This window comes from Phacochoerus africanus, chromosome X (genome assembly GCF_016906955.1).
Source record: "Phacochoerus africanus isolate WHEZ1 chromosome X, ROS_Pafr_v1, whole genome shotgun sequence".
In the NCBI taxonomy this organism is placed as follows: Eukaryota; Metazoa; Chordata; class Mammalia; order Artiodactyla; family Suidae; genus Phacochoerus; species Phacochoerus africanus.
In genome coordinates this window covers 17,132,911-17,146,347 of record NC_062560.1, presented here as the reverse complement: position 1 = coordinate 17,146,347, position 13,437 = coordinate 17,132,911, and the positions used below count along the sequence as shown (strand labels likewise).

General features: G+C 42.7%; 1 protein-coding gene across 2 annotated transcripts in view; it reads left to right on the top strand.

The window, feature by feature from the left end:
* The first annotated feature begins 657 nt into the window (after window positions 1-657).
* Window positions 658-13,437, top strand: part of SCML2 (Scm polycomb group protein like 2) — a 105,054-nt gene continuing 92,274 nt past the window's right edge. For both annotated transcript variants that reach the window (XM_047765381.1, XM_047765382.1), the window contains exon 1: window positions 658-739. The gene's annotated coding sequence lies outside the window, so the exon portion shown is untranslated. The remainder of the gene's footprint in view (window positions 740-13,437) is intronic.

Genomic DNA, 13,437 nt, shown 5'->3' with positions numbered 1-13,437 from the left:
TTACTCTCCAGGTTTAGGCTAGTTCCCGTTAGCTCAAGCCTGGGTTTAGAGGAAGTACTAAATCCAGAATGTGGAGCTGTAGGAGAATGCGTGGCAAAACTCATGGGGAAAAAAAAAGAAAAGAAAAAAAAAGCTGTTTCAAGAACTGTGCTGCAACCCGCGAAGGAGTGGCTTTGCTCAAGCTGCTCTAACGAGCTGCTCTTTCCTTGCTCATCGAACTTGAGTTCCTAGGGAAGCGCCTGCCTTTTCGGTGCGCCAGGATGGGCGGTGGTCTAGAATCGAAGGCGATGGCCAAGGGAAGCGAGCTCCCCTCGGATGAAACTTGAAGCGGACCCTGGGGTTCCAGTTAAGGCCCACCAAGGTCTTAGGTGCATGGGCTGCGACTGTTTTTTTTTTTTTTTCTTTTTTGGCGGGAGGGCAGATGGGGCGGGGGGAGGATGAGGGAAAACTGCCTAGGGTTTTCCCGGGCTCGCGGAGTCTCATCGCCCGCCACAGCTCGCGCGGGCTTCCGGCTGGGCTGCGGGCTCGGGCCCCGCACGCGGCTGCGGTCAAAGGGCGCGCTGGCTGCAACCGCAGGGCACGCGGGCAGCGGGGCGGGGGCGGGGCGGCGGTGGCGGTTGCGGGGCATGCGCGGCTCCGCGCGCGGCTTCTCAAACATGGCGGCGGCGGTGTGAAGATTGGTACCGGCTCGCGGGACCAGTGTAACAGAATTTCGCTCTTTTCGCTGAAGAGACTCGAGGTGCGTGGCGACTCCGGGCCCCGTGAAGACCAGAGCGGCGGGGCTGTGGCGTCCCGGCCCTGGCCGTTGTCCGCGGGCGGGCGGGAGTCCTCGGTGGCGAGTCCCGCGCGAGGAACGCCCCCTCACCGTCCCGCGGGGTCCGGCCCCAGCTCGGCCGCGCACTCTGGTCACCCACTCCCGGCGGCCTCACCCCCGAGGCCAGGGCTCCCTTGCCCCTCGGCGGCCTCAACCCCGAGGCCGGGGTTCCCCTGCCCCACGTAGTGCTCTTCGCGACGCCCCTCAGCCGCTCTCGCGACGCCCCTCACACTCGCCCCAGGCCCGGTCGCTGGGCACCGGCCCATCCCGCCGGCGACGTTCGGGCGCCGAGCCACTCTCCTCTAACCATCCCCTGGCGTGAAGCGCAGACAGTACCCTCCGGAGCATCCTCCGGCCGTGGGGACAGCGCGGGTGGGCGGCGGGGCTGAGTAGGGATGACTTTGCCTGGTTTGGGCTGAAATTCGCCCGGCAGCCTTCCGGGGACTTGTGAGGTAACTTTTGGAGTTTGGGAGGGAAACGTCAGTCTAGAAGGATGCGCTTCTGGCTGAGCTCGAGCTCGGCTCCCGGTGCCAGGTGTTTGTCGGACTCGCGCCCCGGGGCTCTAGGCGGTTGGGCGGGGGGCGGCGCCGGTGGCTCGCCCTCGGGGGGTGAAGCGGGGCGGGGTGGGGGGCGGCAGGTCCTGGGGATTGGGGCCGGAGAGCGGGGCTCCAGCTCTCCCCGGGAGCGGCGAGGCGGCCGGGGTGCTCTCGGGGCAGGACTGGGTCCCAAGACCTCTCCTCCCTTTATTTCGAGATAGCGTTCTCGCTTTTTCTACCTGGATAGTGGTTGTGCTACATCCTAGTGTGAATCGCCAGGGGGAGAACGAGTAAGCGAATTGAATAGATTTTGCGCGTTGAGGTGATACGTAGCTTTGAGGGCTGAGCTGAAATTCGCGCCGCCCCACCCCCGCCCCCAGTGTTGGGGCAGCACAGGTAATTAGTTACAAGTTCCCGTTTAAGATTGTTGGTTTTTTTTTTTTTAAAGGTTGTAATGCACATGTCATTGATTATAAAGTATGATTACAGTTTGGAACTGGCTTCTACTTTGAAGAATTAGAAGATTAGCGTTTATGACTTACCTGTAAGGGTGACTTTAGGACAGACTTCTCTAAAAGTGTTTGGATTTGTTCGTAGGGGGAAACTGAGGCAGCGAAAGTGATTATTTCCTTATGATCATATGATTTACGAAATTATTGGATATGGTTATCTTTCTGAAAATAACTGCAGATGCTGCTGCATTTTTAGTGCTCACAGAGCTATTCATATTTCTGTTTGGGGGTAAGAGTGTTATAAGATGTATTATATTTATGGAGTACAACTTCCTGTGACAAGCAGTTTAATTATAACAATAGTTCATAGACTCATACTTAGTTTTTTTTTTTTCAATAGTGGTACTTGAGAATGTTCTTCAGTAATGACAGTTTTGCTCTTCTTGACATTCGTTTTTCTAATTATTCATTAAATAATGTATTTCCAGGGATGAATGTTCTTTCACCATGTTTGTGGGTTTGTATATTTAATATGAGCAATGTGAAAAAAGCTTTTGGAAATGAGTGCAATGGGGATTTTGAAAAAGGAGATGAGCCCTCGATGCCTTGTGTTTGGCTCTTTCTTTATCCATATTCTTCAAAAGACTCGGAAAGAATTTTTTCAAGAAATTAGTCAAACACCACTTAAAATGGCTTTGACATATCTGAGTAAACTTCATATATATGTTATGTAACCTTATAAGCTTCTAAGGGTGTATACCTGTTTCCCCCAGATAACCTGATTTCTTTTGAAATTGATAGTTTTGGGGGAAAAAGATTAATATAACTGAACTACATTATTTATGTGTGAGGATGCTTTAAAGTTAATGATGTCCTGTGTACAAAAAACCTTGGAGTCATTCTTAAAGAGGTGGTTTTTCTTCTGAGGCACTTGGTCGGTCCTTTGGATTTATGCTTCAGTCAACACATTTTTATTCAGTACCTGTGCTCATGGAAGTTCAGTTGAACCTACTGCTATCTGTGCTGGTTTCTGGGACTTTAAGACTTCCCATCAGTGGTTTATTCCTGAAAATTTCAAGGTTATAGCTAAGAAAATTTATATGAATGTAGAACAGGTAGTCCTTTTATTTCAGTGACAAATTCAGGGAGTCAATTTTGGTCATAATTCTCTAAACAAAACTTGGATGTAACTGTGAATTACTTGTGACTTGTGTGATATTAACTTTGTGTGTTTTTTGTTATGATTATATAAAGCTATATGTTTTTATGAGAGATTATTTTTGGCTCAGATAACATGCTGGTTAGGTTTGAGGGGAAAAGGATAATTACTGGTATAAATTGAAATCAGTCTGTGCTCTGGAGAGTGGATGTTTTTTAATGCTAAGTAACTTTACTTCTGTGACTGAGTAGTTCATGTTATAACTGGCTATTAATTGATCATTTCAAGTGCTTTCTTTTTAAAAAATGTTTCAGAAATCTCTCTGAACTTAAAAATAACAAATAAGGCTTATAATGGTCAGCTATAAGCCAGATGTAACTCTCATTTTCTTGTGGGTTTGTTCCTTTTTAGCTGCTTGCCTGTTCCTCCCAGATGCTTCCTATCACCCCTCTTCCTGCCCCTGTTCCTTTTGCTGTTGGTGTCTGTTTCCGCATCAGTGAAATAGTCAGGGTAATCCTGCACTGCCTCACTGAAAAATAATTGATGATAGTAAAGTGTCTTGAAAAGGCTGAGTAATTGCCAGATTTTTTTGAATGAAAATGATGTACTCCTTTGTTCCATTTAAGGAAGATCTTAATCTCAATTTTAGCTTAAGCTCTTGCAGGTTGGAAAGAGGAAGGGAGGAGGATAACTTCACTTGAGTATTTGTTTCGGCTAATAGAAATGAGTGTTGGAATTTTAGAAACTGGATCACTGGAGGACGCAAAGGATCCTCTGCTATGGGAGTTATTAGTCACCTCTAGCTCTTTTTTGCCAGGTTAGTCTGCTGCTTTTTTTCCCCCTTTATGCCCGCTCTACTCTCATTCCAATTGTGAATGGAAATTTGAGGTCATTTTCTTTATTAGCTTACCTCCCTGAGAGTCTCATTGTCTCCTCATAGTAATATTCCTGGTTTTTTAGAATATATAAGACATGAACAAAGCCAGCTTTGCCAGCCGTCAGCATTAGAGCTGTGAGGCTATGGTGTGAATATTGGTCTGGCATTGCTCAGGTGTTTTGTAGTTTGGAGTGAGCAAGTATCTTTAAGAATTTAAGGAATATTGTTAATTTGAAGTGATTTTGTTGATTTCAGGAACCAAAAGCATGGCAGTTTTGAAAATGGCAAATGTTGGTCATTTTGAAAGAAAAACTCTTCCTTGATTTGGGATCTTAATCGTTATGATCTTTCTGTCTTGGGGAAATAAATGAGAGAAACCGTTGCTATTTATCTCAGCTTGAAATAGGTTGGTATAATTTAGTGGTGAGTTTTCCAGGCTCTAACTAGTTTGGGCTTTGGTTACTCTAAGCATAGAAATGCCTTTACTGTAGTGATACCATCTTATTTTTTAAGAGATAGCAGAGGTGGCCATTCTAAAAGTAGGATAACTTCAAAAAACTTCAGAAACAAACCATAAAAGATTTGAAATACACATATGTTGTTTGGTGTTAATGAGTAAGGCATTTTTTGTATATTTTGTCTTTATATTGTCTAATGTAAGTAAACTGTGGCCACCTTAGAAATAATAATACTAGTGATTTTTATGCTGAGTGATTTCTACTAAGCATATATCCCTAAACCTTTCTCTTACTATCACATTTGCGTCATGTGATGGAAAGGTTTTAACATAAGAAATGAGAATATCTTATTGTGTGAACAGTGAAGGATTTGAGGCTCCTATAAGAGTTTATATGATGGTGCTTTTCAACTTAATTTCGTATTCATCTCACCTAGACTAGATGAATTCCATGTTTAACCTAAAAGTTAAAAAGAAAAAAAAAAAGAATAAGCATTGTTTGAGTAAAGAGCTGGGAAACATTGGAAGGTAGAGAGAGCATTTGACTACTCACTACTTGTGACCTGTGTTTATGGCTGTGGCTCTGCCCCTTCCTACGTTTATAGGAGCAAATTGTTGTAAGAGCGGAAAGAGTGCCCACCTTTTGTGGTTACATTGTAAACTTCAGAAGGGACAGATACATTGCAATTCTGGGGCATATCTTGAGGATGCTTTCTTTTCTCAGGGAAAAGTTGGTGGGACCCTTCTGTTTGCTTCTGTCTTTAGAATACATATTTGATTTTTTCTTGGCCTCTGTTTCTCATAAGGATTAACTGGTGCTGAATTCCAGACAAACAGCTCTGTACCTGTAGCACAAATTTCTTTTAGTTTTATATTAAGCAGTGAGTGAATCACATGTGTTTCTTCAATTCTCTTGTCCTTGCCCCTCTGAATACAGTTGTAAACTTGTGCCCTTAGCTGTGAAACTGCCTTTTTTTTTCTTTTAGAAGATTTTCAGTATTATTTGGAGTATTAATTTAGTAGAGTTTGATAACTCTGTTATTAAAAGAATTTAAATTAGAACTCAGTAGTGCTGAATACATTTACATATTGCTTGGTTTTAGATTAGAAAGTCTGATTTGAGATTTTTTTTGTGTCGAGATTTTTGAGAGGTTATAGAAATGTTTAAATGGGTCATTTACTGACACCTGCCTCATGTTTGAAGTATTGTCAGGGATGTTTAGTTTTCTGGTCACTTCAGATTGTAGTTTATTGCATGCTTTTCTGTAATCTGTTGTCTAGCAGGGATTGTTGTTGTCATCATTTCCATTATTTCTTGTAGGGCCAGTGTTAGAAACCATAAATCTAGACTGCTGTGATAATAGGAACAGGCTGTAACCTGACCCAGTTCTTTTGTCAAAATGTCGCACTGAAAGCTGCCTGTAGTAAATTGACATGCCCTGCTATTAACTTCAGTCCTCTGCAAATGTCAGTGGGCAGCAGGTCTTTGGGCAATTAGCCTGTGGCTGTGCTTTAAAAACCTTAGGAATTTACAACTATAAACTGAGATTTTGGTAACCCTTGACTTGTCTTTCATTTATCTGTTTTCTGATATGACGTACTTCTTAACCAAATGCATAGCATTCATATAAATTGTCTTAAGATTGTAAGAGATTAATTATTTTACCGTGAGATTATAATTTTTTTCCCCATCTTTTTAGAGCTACGCCTGCAGCATATGGAGGTTCCAGGCTAGGGGTCCAATTGGAGCTGTAGCTGCCGGCCTACACCACAGCCACAGCAAAGCCAGATCTGAGCAGAGTCTGTGACCCACACCACAGCTCATGGCAGTGCTGGATCCTTAACCTTCTGAGCAAGGCCAGGGATCGAACCTGCGTCCTCATGGATGCTAGTCAGGTTCATTTCCGCTGAGCCATGACAGGAACTCCAGTGACTATAATTTTTTATTTATTTTTATTTTTATTTTTTTTGTCTTTTTGCTATTTCTTTGGGCCGCTCCCGCGGCATATGGAGGTTCCAGGCTAGGGGTCCAATCGGAGCTGTAGCCTCCGGCCTACGCCAGAGCCACAGCAACACGGGATCCGAGCCGCGTGTGCAACCTACACCACAGCTCACGGCACCGCCGGATCTTTAACCCACTGAGCAAGGGCAGGGACCGAACCTGCAACCTCATGGTTCCTAGTCGGATTCGTTAACCACTGCGCCACGACGGGAACTCCTAATTTTTTAGATAAATTAAAAATTCTTGAAAATCATTGTTTCCTTTTTTGGGTTTGCTTTGATGCAAAAAAAAATTTAACTTCTAATTTGTTGGAGGTAGAGACTTTACTAAAGTATAATTAAAATTACCCCTCCAGAAGGCTTGATTTGATAAATCCTCACTACTAAAAAGTGTTCATTCTGGAGTTTCTGCTGTGGCACAGCAGAAGTGAATCCAACTAGTACCCATGAGGATGTGGGTTCAATCCCTGACCTCACTCAGTGGGTTAAGGATCCAGCATTGCTGCGAGCTGTGCTGTAGGTTGCAGACGAGGCCAGGATCCCACCTTGCTGTGGCTGTGGCATAGGCTGGGAGCTGTAGCTCCAATTTGACCCCTAGCCTGATAACTTCCATATGCTGCGGGATGCCCTAAAAGAGCAAAACAAAAAAAGTTCGTTTTTTTTTTTTTGGCTTCCCGACGCATGGGAGGTTCTGGGGCCAGGAATCAAACCCACGCCACAGCAGTGACACCACTGGATCTCTAACCCACTGAGTCACCAGGGAACTCTAAAATGTTCATTCTTTTTTTTTTTTTTAAATTAGAGTATAGTTGATTTACAATGTTGTGCCAATTTCTGCTCTACAGCACAGTTACTGAGTCATGCATATATATAAAATCTTTTTTATGTAATTAAATTTAATTAATTAGTTTATTCCTGGAGCTCCTGGGCAAGGGATCAGACCTGAACAGCGGTTGTGACTTAGGCTGCCAGATCCTAATGCACTGTGTTGGACCAGTTCCACTTGTGTTCCAGTACTCCAGAGCATTGATCCCGTTTGCCACATCGGGAATTCCTGCATTTTTAAAAAATATTATTTTCCATCATGGTCTATCCCAGGAGATTGGTTATAGTAATACAGCCTTGTTGTTTACAAAATGTTTGTTCATTCTTAATACTGATTATTCACAATTCAACAATGAGTATTTATGCTGTGAGCCACATGGGAAATCCTATTATTCACAACTCAGATTTAATTTAATTTTTTTTTTTTTTTGTCTTTTGAGGGCTGCACTCGAAGCATATGGAAGTTCCCAGGCTAGGGGTCTAGTTGGAGCTGTAGCAGCTGGCCTACACCACAGCTCACAGCAGTGCCGGGTCCTTAATCCACTGGATAAGGCCAGGGATTGAACCTACCTCCTCATGGATGCTAGTCCGGTTCGTTAACTGCTGAGCCATGACAGGAACTCCCCGAGATTTTATTTTATTTATTTTATTTTATTTTTGTCTTTTTGTCTTTTTTTTTAGGGCCTCATCTGCAGCATATGGAGGTTCCCAGGCTAGGGGTCTAATCAGAGCTGTAGCCACCGGCCTACACCAGAGCCACAGCAACACGGGATCCAAGCCGCATCTGCGACCTACACCACAGCTCACATCAATGCCAGATCCTGAACCCACTGAGCGAGGCCAGGGATTGAACCCACAACCTCATGGTTCCTAGTCGGATTCGTTTCCACTGTGCCACGACAGGAACTCCCCGAGATTTTATTTTTAAATGTAATTACAGCATTACAATTTAGGTTTTTTTCTGATTACTTTTACAAGTATGTCAGAAAATGGGAAATTTGTTACTGAATAAATTGATTAGGTGCTTGTGAAGTCTTAAAGTGATGAATCATGTCCAGTTCAACAGGTTACGTATAGCTATGCAGTGTATATATAACAGTTGTTCCCATCCATGTTTCAGGACCCCCTTGGGTACCAAGCCTCAAGTCCTTTATATAAATGGCTCAGTACAGTAGCCCTTTGTATCCATGGCTTCCACATCCAACTGTATACACTTTTTTTTTTTTTTTTTTGGTCTTTTTGCTATTTCTTGGGCCGCTCCTGAGGCATATGGAGGTTCCCAGGCTAGGGGTCGAATCGGAGCTGCAGCCACCGGCCTGCACCAGAGCCACAGCAACGCAGGATCCGAGCCGCGTCTGCGACCTACACCACAGCTCACGGCAACGCCGGATCGTTAACCCACTGAGCAAGGGCAGGGACGGAACCCGCAACCTCATGGTTCCTAGTCAGATTCGTTAACCACTGCGCCACGACGGGAACTCCCTGTATACACTTTTTAAAAACTGTATTAAGATAATCACCTTACCAGGAGCAAATTTTTAGTTAAAAGAGCCAGCTTCTCTTTGTCAAAGGAAATCATATAGCTATAATGTATTTCAATTAAGTCAATAAGTGTTTTTGCATTTAGCTATAAATGTGAAATACTTCTTCTTTTTTTTTTTTTGTCTTTTTGCTATTTCTTGGGCCGCTCCTGCAGCATATGGAGGTTCCCAGGCTAGGGGTTGAATTGGAGCTATAGCCACCGGCCTACGCCAGAGCCACAGCAATGTGAGATCCAAGCCACGTCTGCAACCTACACCACAACTCAAGGCAACGCCGGATCCCTAACCCACCGAGCAAGGCCAGGGATCAAACCCGCAACCTCATGGTTCCTAGTCGGATTCGTTAACCACTGCGCCATGACGGGAACTCCCAATGTGAAATACTTCTTCAAATCAAAGTAATAAACTATTTTCAAGTCAAAATGAGAAACTTAAAGATGTTGTTTCATCACCTTTATTAGTCGGTTAACTCAGACTTCACCATCATCCTATTGACTGGGCCATAAAGAAGAACCTTTTTTTTTTTGGCTATACCTGTGGCATATAGAAGTTCCTGGCCAGGGCATGAATCCCAACTGTCAGCTTTGATGTATGTTGCAATTGCAGTAACACCAGATCCCTAACCCATTGCACCACAGTGGGAACCCCAAGAAGAACTATTTTGTTTGTTTTTCAAGTTTGAAAACAATGTCTTTATATGAGATAGACTGAAAAAGAAAAAAATTCTACTTGTGCTATTTCATTAATAGTCTCTGGTGAATTATATGTGTGTATAACTTCTGTTACTAATTTCAATCTTTTCTTTAAAATTACCAGCAAAAATATTTGTAAACCTCTTTTAGCCTTGTAACTTCTTATACTGTTGCTTCTGCTTAAGGGGATATAATGAAATATTTTTGCTATTCGGTTATTTTCTGTGTAGGGACTGTCTCCCCCCTCCCCCCTTTTTTTTGAATATTGGTTTTAACACATGTTTTGGTTCCAACTGTTAGGTAATTGCAGTTTATAAACTGAATTCTGGTACAGCATAGTATACCATTTCCCTGGAAAAATACGTTTAATAATAACAACACATTTGTACTGGGACCTGTCTTTTTGAGACTTCAAACATCCTGGAAATCAAATTCAGAGTGAAAAAAAAAAGGTCTATCAGCTGTTGGGAAAGTGAGAGACTATCTCAGATTGCATAGAATTTCCTCCTTGGCCCATTGATCTAGACTTATGTGTAAACTAAGCAGATTAGACATTGCAGAAAGGAATGGAGAATAACTGTGACAGCCAAAAGAAAATCTCACCAGCCTTCTTTTTTTTTTTTTTTTTAAACCACAGTGTTCTGTGACTGTATGGTTTAGGTATAAGTACACTGTGGCACAGCAGAGTTACTCATTTAGCAAATGTTTTGGGGGCCCTACTCTGTGATAGACATGGTAGAGAGACACTGCAGAATACAAAGATGAACCAGATGTGTTAGTGCCCTCCACAGCTTTCTGGGATGGACATGTAAAGCATGTACACAAACAGTACAGAAGCAATTTTAGCATGATGGTTTAGCATTCATGAACCAAGATTTAAGTCTAGCTGAGTGATATTTTGCAGGTCTTTGAGCTTTAATATCTTTAACTCTCAAATGGACGTTTAGGCATTCCCATCATGGCTCAGCAGTTAACGAACCCAACTAGTATCCATGAGGATGCGGGTTTGACCCCTGGCCTCGCTCAGTGGGTTAAGGATCCAGCGTTGCTGTGAGCTGTGGTGTAGGTTGCAGACATGGCTCAGATGTGGCGTTGCTGTGGCTCTGGCATAGGCCGTGGCTACAACTCCGATTAGATCCCTAGCCTGGGAACCTCCATATGCCATGGGAGTGGCCCTAGAAAAGGCAAAAAAAAAAAAAAGAAGAAAAATGAATATAAAGGCCTTGGTAGGGTGCCAGACATTTTTTCGAGAGCTCAATTAGTGACAACTCTTACTTTTTTTTTTTTTTTTTCTTTTTAAGGCTGCGCTTGCAGCACATGGAAGTTCTGGGCTAGGGGTCTAATCAGAGCTGCAGCTGCCAGCCTATACCACAGCCATACCCACACCAAATCCAAGCTTGCCCAATGCTGGATCCTTAACCCACTGAGCAAGGCCAGGGATTGAACCCACATCCTCATGGATACAAGTTAGGTTCATTTCTGATGAGCCACAATGGGAATCCCTGATTTTTTTTTTTTTTTTTGTCTTTTTGCCATTTCTAGGGCCGCTTCCGCGACATATGGAGTTTCCCAGGCTCGGGGTCGAATCGGAGCTGTAGCCTCCGGCCTACACCAGAGCCACAGCAACGCGGGATCTGAGCCGCATCTGCAACCTACACCGCAGCTTACGGCACCGCCGGATCGTTACCCCACTGAGCAAGGGCAGGGACCGAACCCGCAACCTCATGGTTCCTAGTCGGATTCGTTAACCACTGCGCCACGACGGGAACTCCGAATCCCTGATTTTTAAAAACAGGTATTGTTTGAGATGGTTGTGAGGTATTCAGACTGATGTTCACTTGGCTAGACTAAATTTTTGGAGAGAGATTGGGACTAGAGATACTGAATGAGTCATCCATGTAGGGATGTTGCGTGAGCTCTGGAATAGAATGAGCTTCTAGACTGTAAAATTTGTAGAATCTAGAGGAAGAGACTGAGTGACTAGAGAAGATCAATGGCTAGGCAAGAGGGAGGAAGTAGACACAGAGGGTTAAAAGAGGTAGATTTATCTATATCTTTTTATCCATTATCCTCATGTGTTACAACCAGGGAATAACAAATGAGGCTCAGACTGGAGAGGTGTCTGGGATGAGGGTTGACTGATCTATCACAGAGGGTTCTTAAAGTATGAAGGAGAAGTAGGACTATAACACTGAAATAGGGGGTTTGATGTCTAGCAGGTAATTGGGGCCTTGGAAAACAGTTACAGGAGAAGAGGGAAGATATAGGCTGGATTGCAGAAAGTGAGGTAGCTCAGCAACTCTTTGTATTATGAGTATTATCATTATATTTATTATCAAAACCCTGCTCTTCAGGAAAAGGTTAGTCTGGTAAATATATAGTATAGTTGAAGATTTTTCTACACTGATAAAAATTTGATGTCTCAATTTAAGGTCACTTTTTCAATAAATGGATTTAGTATCTGTAAATGGGAGGTTAAGTGAACAAGTGTAATAATGAATGCCTAAGTTTGGACGTTATTCCCACCTATGGGACTTCCGTCAGCCTTGCTGTCGATGAGGGAACAGATTTATTTTTTCAGCTTAGCATCCGTATTTTGTTTATTTTTATACTCTGGTTGAGATTCTGTAATTCTATCCATTTTATAACATCTGCCTATAATGGCCTAAAGTTGAAAAGGGCCCTGGGAAATTTCTTGCTAGTCAGACTCGTTTAGTTCCTGTCCTTGTCAAAATATTACCCCTTATTAACTCTTCAGGTAGTAGTAGTCTCTAATTAGAGACTCAAGATATATTACCTCATCTTCAAAACAAAGCACAATGGAAAGGCAAAAAGAAAAAAAAAAAACAACAAATAATGAAAGAGCCCTGTAATCTTAGAATTATAGATGCATTAACTTGCTAAACAGTCCTTTAAAACTGTCTTTTTCAAAAAACTTGTAAAATTTTCTCCAGAATCAGATAAGAGCAATAGGAGTTTTATGTTTAATAATTTTACTATTAATCACTGTTTTACATTGTTTAATTGTATTGAGGAAAATGGTTTAAAACAATGCAAGACTTTCAAAGCATTTGTTGATCTCTTATCAGCTCTTAATTCTATCATAAGATACAATCTGCAAAACAAATGGTTTTGTAGAAGATCCCAGGCTATCTATCTGTGCAAAGCCTGCTGGATACAACTGCTAGATTTAGTGTGTAACTGCTCTTTTGGTAAGGGAAATGTCAGAGACCATAACCTAGTACTTTTTGGGGAGGGGGCTCATATTTGAATTTTTGATATTTTTATGCAGCTGAATTGCTCCTTACATGCATTTAATGAAACAACTTCTCTTAGTGCTGGCAAAAATAAAACAAAGGGAGTTCCTGTTGTAGTGCAGTGGAAATGAATCCGACTAGGAACCATGAGGTTGCAGGTTCAATCCCTGGCCTCGCTCAGTGGGTTCAGGATCTGGTGTTGCCGTGAGCTGTGGTGTAGGTCGAAGACGTGGCTCAGATCTGGCGTTGCTGTGGCTCTGGCTTAGGCCAGTGGCAACAGCTCCTATTAGACCTCTGGCCTGGGAACCTCGATAGGCTGTGGGTGCGGCCCTAAAAAGACAAAAAAATAAAAATAAAAATAAAAACAAAGCTTTTAGTTTTTCTTTCCTCATGAAAATTTTCTGTCCCATGTAACATGGAGAACTACTTTGGGGGTCTTATTTGAGTTTTTCTTAAAAGTGCTGAGTCAGTTCAAAGTATATTGAGAGCAAAGTTAAGCTTTTCTGCAGTTTGCTCTGTGGACAACCTCTGTGGAGGTTTATTTCTAAAAGAAAGTCAGGCTTCTAATACATTCCAGAAAGATAACAGCTGTGCTGTGTGCATATCTGCTGTGTAAGTCATATAGTTAGTTATGTTCTTAACTCTGCAGTATATCTTTATTTGAGGCATTCTGAAGATTTAACTATGAATTGATACTATCCAGCATTTATCAACAGATCATGGTGTAGTCCTTTGACTTGTATAATCTATTTCCTTCTATGGTGACTGAAAGACATAGGTGCATTACAGTATAATGCTGGGGCATTTTAAGAGGAACAATAGAACT